The sequence below is a fragment of the Rhipicephalus sanguineus genome, chromosome 7 (assembly GCF_013339695.2).
Source record: "Rhipicephalus sanguineus isolate Rsan-2018 chromosome 7, BIME_Rsan_1.4, whole genome shotgun sequence".
Taxonomy (NCBI): domain Eukaryota; kingdom Metazoa; phylum Arthropoda; class Arachnida; order Ixodida; family Ixodidae; genus Rhipicephalus; species Rhipicephalus sanguineus.
This window is the reverse complement of record NC_051182.1, coordinates 102,241,312-102,250,212: the sequence shown is the minus strand read 5'-3', so window position 1 is coordinate 102,250,212 and position 8,901 is coordinate 102,241,312.

Genomic DNA, 8,901 nt, shown 5'->3' with positions numbered 1-8,901 from the left:
CAGACTCATTCTTCTATCCGAGTCTGAGTGAGTCGTCTCATGAGTCCTTTAGCTTAGAATTGGCTTTTTTGATCATGGTGTCACTGCTCGTTAACACCAATATATCCCATATTTTGAGCTCTACATGGCGCTTTTTGATCTAGAACCTTCAAACGTGAGTTCTTAGTGGTTGAAATCCAGTAAGAACATTTTTTATCGAAAGCGGTGACTCATACAAAATATTTTTTATCAAGAACGCCCTGTGAAAGAGTTCGCGGGGGGGGGGGGGGGGGGAATCAACCTGCCCTCCCCCCTTCTTTCTACGTGTCACAAACTTCTAGCATACCCGAAACTTTTTTGCTGCTTTGTTGCTCGGGAGGTTGTTATCGCGTGTGCAGGGTCACACATACATGCCCTTCGACTTAAGAGTCATTTGGAAGTGATCGCTTGTTTTCGTCCTTCTTCCTGTCCCCTTTTGTTTGTATGCGCGGTACGTAACGTTTGCAATAGTGTACCAAATAGTCCGTACCGGAACCTTTCTTCTAAGTTGCGCGGATTTTATATTGCGTGAAAATCCGTACTACTTGACGCCAGTGAAAATACGTGGCACTTCACAGAAGCCTACTGCAAATCGGCCGGGTATTTGCGAATGATTTTCGTGTTCGCAGTGTTCAAGAAATACAGAGAAAAAAAAACATGCGACGCCATGCCGCTTCAATCGAACACTGCAATATTTTATTTCTGCTGACACTCGTTCTCTTTGCATTTGCATTCTTTAGCAGAAACAGGGCTCTCAGATGAAGGGTTGAGCAAAAGTAGAACGTAATAAGATGAAGGTGTTTCTCACATCAGTATGAATTTATGTCAATAGTCGGCCTTATTATATGCGTGACGTTGTGCGCGCGATACCGCGCACCCTATGCGTTCTGCCTGTTCCCGGATTCCCGCACTTACAACTTGCAAACATAAGAATATATCATACCGCTAGGACCGCTCACATGTCTTCGTGTCTTTCTTTCAGAAAGTTCAACGACGCTATGATAAAATTGTGAGTCGAGCCATTATATATTCTCTTACTTGCTACAGTGCTAGAATGACTCGACAGCGAAGAACCTTCGTAAACTTTGCACACGTCAAAAACGCACTGCATGTTTTGCGCTGAACTTTGGTGGATTATGGAGTACCAACTACCTCTGTTTACACCTCGTTCAGTTAGCGAACGGGTGCGCTTGAGTTTCAAGCGGGCGCACCACTTCGCACCCGAACTTGCTTACTTGCTTGAAACAAATTGGGATATTTTCCGGCCAGAAGTTGGGCGGACGAAGCTCTACGGCGATAACAGGAGCCATAATCGTTGCGTCGTCTCTTTTAACATGAAGTGTAGCAGCGTTGGGAGCCACAAGTGTTCGACAAAACCCAAATATTGTGCTTCAACATTTGTTGGAGTTCGATTGAGCAGATGCGAGAACTTTGCGTCGTGACCGCTCGGATGTAGATTACACCGACGTTTATTCAACAAGACCAGTCCACCATTTAGCGGTGGCGACATGTGTGTCAAGCAAGAAGTAACCAATGCGTCTAGAAGCGGGGACTTTAAAGGTTAGAGAAGCACAGTGACACCGTCGTGATAGCAAAAAGCAGCCTAATCAACGCAAGGAGCGAAAAAGAACATTCAGACAGTCGCTAAATTTATAACCAATTGTGCCACAACGAAAACGTTTTTCCGCTTCACGATTTTATTCTTTATTAACGAGTTTCAACAATTGCACCACATCGAGAGCGAAAATTATTGTAATACATAAGTAGCTTTATTCAAAGCGTATGCAAACAATTGCACAAACCCGACGGAGTCATTCTTATGCATGTAAATGTTCTCTGCAAATGCGCTCAGCTAAACTTATTTCGTTTCTTTTTGTATATAGTAAGGAGAAGATTTTGTTCGAGTTGACCATGGACGACGGCATCACAACACTTCTCCTCAGCAGATACAGGAAAGGTACTTCATATGTCTCAAAATCTTATTCTAACTGAAAGCAATAATGTAACTTTCACTATGACGATTACTTGCTCGTAATTGCTATTTTTTTTTCGCTGAAATATAAAATGTTTCCCCCGAAAAAACCACAATATGACTATAAGGGATGACGTAGAGGGGTACCACGCACTAACTTTGACCACCTGTGGTTCCTTAACCTGCACCGAAATCTAAGTGGACGGGAGTGATGGAATTTCGCCCGCATTGAAATGCGACCACCGTGGGCGACAATTGCACCCGCGACATCGAGCTTGGCAGCACAACACGTCAGCCTCAAAAGCTACCGCGACGGATAACAATGCATAAATAAAGCCTGAGTTATAGTATAGTATGGTGTGAAGGTAGAGAGACGCTCTGGTTTTTACGAGCAAATAAAGAGCATTCGGCACATTATGGCGACAAAATTTCTAAAATTATAAAGTGAGAGGAACAAATTAGCTACTAATTCACTTGTTTCTACTTGATCAGGTTAAATGTGGGAACACCGCTTGCATCTTTCGGTATATTTTATTGTTAGTTTTTTATAAAGAGAAAACATGGAACTGAGAGTGAAGAGAAGGGAGGTTACTTACCGTAAGAACAGTGGAGACGGTTTCTGTACCTCAGTGCAATGATGATTAAGAATGATAGAATGGCAGATGAGATTAGAAGACAAATTCTTTCGGTCTTACTTCTCTATTGATTTCTGTGATTCCTTATATGCTGTTATTCAATGAGTATTTTCGCTAGAAAATTTGTATATATACGCTTGTAGGTGTTTCTTCCTTAGAACTGTCTGCGATTCTGCCCGACCACAGCCATACAAGCAAGAAGGGCGCATGAGAGGCACAGATATTAGCCTGCTTGTGTCGTATCGGCTGCCTTTCACTGCACAAGAGTAGAAGAGAAGAAAGCTTTAGGGCACCGCCATAAATGCGCCTCATCTGTAAGCTATTCCTCCACGGAGTGCCCGCCGAAGCCACAATGGTACTAACCACTTCAGCCACGGACCTGACTGCGCTTGCAGCATATGCCAACGTGACAATGATAGTTCCCAGCCCACTTTTGTATTGCAGGTGTGGTCGCGGCATCAGCACTGCCTACGGCGTGTTATTACTGACACCCCAGCCCGAGACCGGAACGCGCCAATCCGCGTCGCTGAGCTGTGCGATGAACTGACGAGCTCCCCAGCGCGACCACACTTTGCAACGGTTTCAGTCATCCACGACTCTAACGCCTGGCTCATTCGCGTCGTCAAAGTGATGTAGGGAGCGCCGGCACCATTGCAAAGAAGCTCAGTAAGCCGCGCGCTGTCATAACAGGCGTGTTGGCGCACAAGCTCATCGCAGCCTTCTTTGTTAATCCAGGTCGGGAAACCTTCCACGAACTATGAAGCGTTTTTTCATCGTCACATGTGGATGTGTTAGTATTCTACTTGCTTCACGTCCATTCCATGCATCCGGTCCCGTCCTACAACGCAAGCCGCATGCTACACTGCAAGTGCCACCATCCTATACTTGGAAGCCGAGACTCTAATTTTAATGCCGGTATTTCAACAATGGCTGTTCGCGAAGAACTAAGACCTCCTGACAGCGTGCTTGTGGCTCTGCATGACTGCGGATGTTCATTTTGCCATCACCCGTGCCGAGATGCTCACCGATCTTGATATTATTGCCCACATCAAGCGACATAGCATCCAGGGTGGGACAACGTAATTCTGTTTGTATGATGCGCTGTGCCATAAACGACGGATGAACGCTCTGTTGAGCTACAGTTTCCAATGGACCCTTCAATGTCTTACCAAGATAATTCCCTAAACGCCGTCCGGCTCATGACAAAAGCAAGAGCGGTTTACCACTATATACACTACTACTTCTTCATGACGGGACCTCGCGCATACTTCTGGAAAAGCACGTGCTCGGGACAAGGTCAACGTGGCAGTTTCATCGTTGAAGCACATGTTGGTGCAAAGGCAGAAGTCTAGGAGAACGTGGAAGCTACTGCGTCCCTGATGAAAGTTTTCATACTGGTGCAAGGTTTATCTTGGCCTCTCTTCAGTACTTCGCACTTCCATTCCATGTGTTATTCCAGAAAACTGGTGACTAAATGCCACAAGGAGATTACCGGTGCTTGAATACACGAGACCATTCCAGATAGATACTCATTGCCCCACGTGAAAGATATAAATTTGTCTTTGCATGGCGCCCACATCTTTTCTGAGATTGACATTGTCCATAATCAGATTTGAGTAACTGTGGTTGAGCAAAAAGTATAACAAAGACAGCCATGAAAGCCATCTCCGGACTATTCGCTTTTCCGAATACACCTTCTCGCCTATAGAGGGCCAACCAGTGTTTGCAGCGTTCCATTGGTCCGGCCATGCTCGACATGCCTATTTGTCCTCGCATTAGTCGACGGCCTGTTCGTGACGACTTCGTCACTTGAGAAGCACTTACACAATTTATCCAAAGTCTGTTTGACCACGGCACAGTAATGAATGTCCCGCAGAGCGAGTTTAGTATTCCAAACCTTGAGTTTCACATCAGCTTGGTCGATAGCGTACATCCACTTTCAGCAAATATTAACGCAGTAGAGACTTCCTCGGGGCCCTTCAGGATCACAAAGGCAGCTTTTGGGCGTGGTTAGCTATTACGGCAGATTCGTTGGGGAGCCTCCTGCATAGGTAACTAACAATATACAGTTGGTTCTATCCAGGAAGTTGGTTCCATGCAGAAAGTTTTTCCAGGAAGTTTGATATTAACTAAAGCCAACAATGATAAATATATAGTTTTTGTATAATATGTCTCTTAGGCTATATTGGTTGCAAATCGAACGAATTATCAGTTAATTCAGGTTTCTTGGCAAATTAATTTTCGCTGCACCCAAATTTGTTGTTATAAGTCATATCTGCAAGTTCTTTTGGTCGGTAGAAATAAGAAAACTCCTGTTAAAATGCACATACTATTCCTTTCTTATTATCGCACGTGTGAGGAAAATGATTGGTCCGAATATTTACACTCAATGTGGAAGTTCAAAGTACCTGACAAAGTTAATGCTCGAATTCAAATGTCTTGTTGAGTGTAGTCTGTAATCCTGTGGTGCACCTGGATTGGTGCACCTGGAAGGTGCACCAATTGCTCATTTTGTCAACTATATCGCACCAAGAAAGCAGGCGAGATTGTCTGCGTCAATGTTTTTTTACTGAAATATATCTGGCGATCAGACCCCCCCCCCTCCCCACACACCTGGAACACTTATACGACCGTAACTTCCATGACACGCTAGCTGAAGCGAGTGGTTTTATTTCATGGTAAATGATTCAATGCCCTAATGCTGTTACCTCAATGTTGTCTTTAAATATTACAGGTGCCGCGACACTTCCATTTGGTCTTCCACATAAAGTCCATGTACTCTATGCCGACGGTAGTTGCATTGTGCTCAAGCTTCCCGGCAAAAGAGGTGATAGGAGATTTTCTTGTGGGATATTCCTACTACACGTGTGTTATAAAGAATTGGCTTTGCTGTGCCCTTCAGAAGGATCATTTTTAAAATCTCATGAGCTAGTTTAAGCATAACTAAGAATTGATATTTTTGCAAACATTAAAAGTAAAGTGTCACAAAGGTATTCAAACAGAATCTCGCGTTCTTCATCGCTGAGTTGTTGAGAAGCCGTGTGGTTATGTACATGCAAGTACGTATAACGCATTTCCTAAGTATTTCATATGACCAGTCAAACATTCCGTGCAACAGTGTTTCATCTACCTACGCCCACGTCAGTAAACAGTCCTATGTATTCGAACCACATGCCAGGCTTTAATTTAACTTCTTATTTCAACCTTAAAATTCTCATGCCATGCTGCTTTTGAGTGTAAGTGCGCTTGTTATACTCTTCGTTGAGTCATTGCTCTGCCTGGCGCAATTTTATTAACTGGCACCAACTTCGCAAGTATTTTGAATCCGTTTGGATACATGCACGTCCTTAAGTTCTACCTCATATATTATAAATAGTTAAATAAGACCGTATTGTTTATGCGCTACAAATGAAATTACTGTGGGTTACTTACCTACTTCCACCATGTAAAGTTTCAAGATTCAACATAATTCAAGTCACATTTAGTTCTTGCATACCTGTTAGGAATGGAAGGCTCAGCTGCATCAGTGTCAGCTAACAGGAGGTTAACTAATAGGGGTCAGCCCATATGGGTTTAAGGGGTGAGAGGTACGATTGCCGTATGATACAATAATATCTTACAATGACTTCCATGAGTTATAAACGTGCTAGCGCTGCTTAACATGTGCCCATTCTGTGGAAGGAGGTACTCAAGCATTGCTCTTTGCGCTCTCAAACGCATTGCTTAAAAGTGTAATATGCTGGTATCCGTGTTTGAGTAGAAAAATCAAAAGTTACATCGATATGAATATTCTGTTACCAAGTACATCCACCATGCACTTATAGAGAACCATTTATTCTCGTCGAGTTCGAACTGCAAAGTTGAAGGGGCCGTGCAGCTGACTATGATATGTACAGCCGAGGAAGATGAAGGGAAATATTGACTACCACCTGTCTACAGTACAAAGTCGCAAGGAAACCAATACAAACCAGGACGAATTTTTCGTCAACTAAAAAGCTTTCTTTCTATGAAATCCATGTGGACCTTATTGTAGCTTTGTGCTGCAAACGAGTGGTTGTGAATTTTTCCTTTCATAACCCTTCTGTCATCTTGAGTAATTCGGAAGAAAATATTCGCAGATGAGGAAAACGTACAACGGACGATTTGACGAGGTTATAAAGATGAATGTCAGTCATGTGATTCCCCCACAATATCCACAGAATCGATTCCTTGGTATATATAACTCCGGTAAAGGTTTACAATTTGCGTGTAATGCGGATTTTCAAGTAACCGGTAAAGAAAATACAGAAGTGCCACACCTTTGAGAACAAGTTGTGATTGTGCAAGGTTGGGTGTCTCCACTGTGTTTCCTTGCTTTTTTTTTGTTTGCAGAGCCACCAATGTGCTCACTCTGGGGCCCGGACAACGCCAGCGGCATAGACGAGAGCGTCTGCTTCAATACCTTCTACAGAGATTGCCCTGGTGGATGGAGTATTCCATATCTAGTAAATCGAGATCGCTGTAAACACCACGACAAGCTTGCTGAAGGACATGGCAAAAAATCGAGGCAATAAATCGGAGCACACAATTGTACATGCCAGATCTCGCGTGGCGCAACACACCATTAGTGACGTATTCAGCCATTTTAATCCAAACCATGTTGTCTCGCGGTTTCTTGGAGCGCGCCGCGTCATGAGTTGGTTGTGTGGTACACTCAAGAGTTATCGTCCAACCAATATTGCTGAAATAGGCGCAAAGATCACAGAATCATAATTTTTTGAGCTCGCATTTTTTATTTTGAATTGTAATTAATTACCTATTGTTTCAACGTGCCCCACACGTTGCCCCAACTCACAACCAAGAAAAAAAAGGGGGGGGGGTAATACACAAATAAAGTACCTAATTTAACTCTAGGATTTCATAAATCTATCATGTTTGTTTATTTATTTATTTACCTTATTTATTTTATTTATTTATTGAATGAGTGTACATTGCCGTCGTCCAGCCTTGCCGAGGAGGCCTAATAAGTTATCATAACGGAAAACAACCACAAAAAAACTCGCATCAAATGCGTCAAATATACCCGAATCAAGAAAAAATATACAGCTCGAATATCGGGCGTGACATCGGACATGAGACACGCGACGCGTTTTATCGGTTCACGTGCTATATGCAAATCTGCAAATACATGTTGGGGAAAAGGTAGTGTACAAATATTAAATAGATTTGATAGAATAACTGTGAGAATGTAGAAACTAGTTCAAAGCATTCAACATAGTGTTAATTGGCTATTTCACCTTGGCAAACTAAAATTAACAGTGAAAACATATACAAAGAACGCAAACCATATATAATTTAGGTCTGGTGCACTGCGCAGTTACACGTTGATAAAGTTTTTCCTCTTACCTTCGACAACCTTGAAACGTGGGAAATCATTCGACAGTTACATGGAAACGCTGATAATTTTAAAAGCACACAACCCAATTAGATTTTAGAACACATGATTCAGTAAAATGATAAATGCCCGAATTAATTTATATATTGACCACGGCAATGTGTGCACTTAATATGAAGACGGGCGTCAAATAAAGAGCCAATGCTAACAGATGGGCACACAGTGCCGTCTTCTCCGGCCAAAAAAGCAGCAAAAAAACAAGAAATCACTGCCGGAAACATTGTTTTCAATGGATAAAATGTGAAGATTGTGATTGGTGAAATAAATATATCTCAACATGAATCTTCATAGCCTATCTGCACGCAAGGAATTATTATTAGCCATTAAAACTTTATAAGCAAAAGTTATCACTGTAGTGTCATTAGAACTTCATAAACAAAAGTTATCTTCCCAGCGCTCTCGCTCAGAAACTAGTGTCCCTATATAAAAGCAGCTGGCATAGTGTAGCAGTAAATAGGGCATAGCAAGAGTGGCAGTTTTTATGCCAGTCAGGTCAAACGGCTCATTTTTTCCATCATCGTATTCTCCAGGTAAAATGGCGTAATGTGTGATACTAGCAGCGAAGCATTACAGATGTGAAGGTAAAAACCAGGGTCCCTTGTGCGTTTATCTAGGACGACCCGAAGGCGAAAACCATCTTTTTCTTCCCAATCGACGTATCAGGGAGCCTACATGAACGGTCGGTCATGTAGGCTTCCTAGATATATTTATCCTCCCCCGCCACCGTCGGAAAGCTTTCGGCACCTAGAGTGGTTTCGCACTGCCTGCAGGATCTGAGGCTCTTTACCTGGTTTTACACTGCATCCGTGATCAGCCCACCTTTGACCCTGCTGCGATGTCAT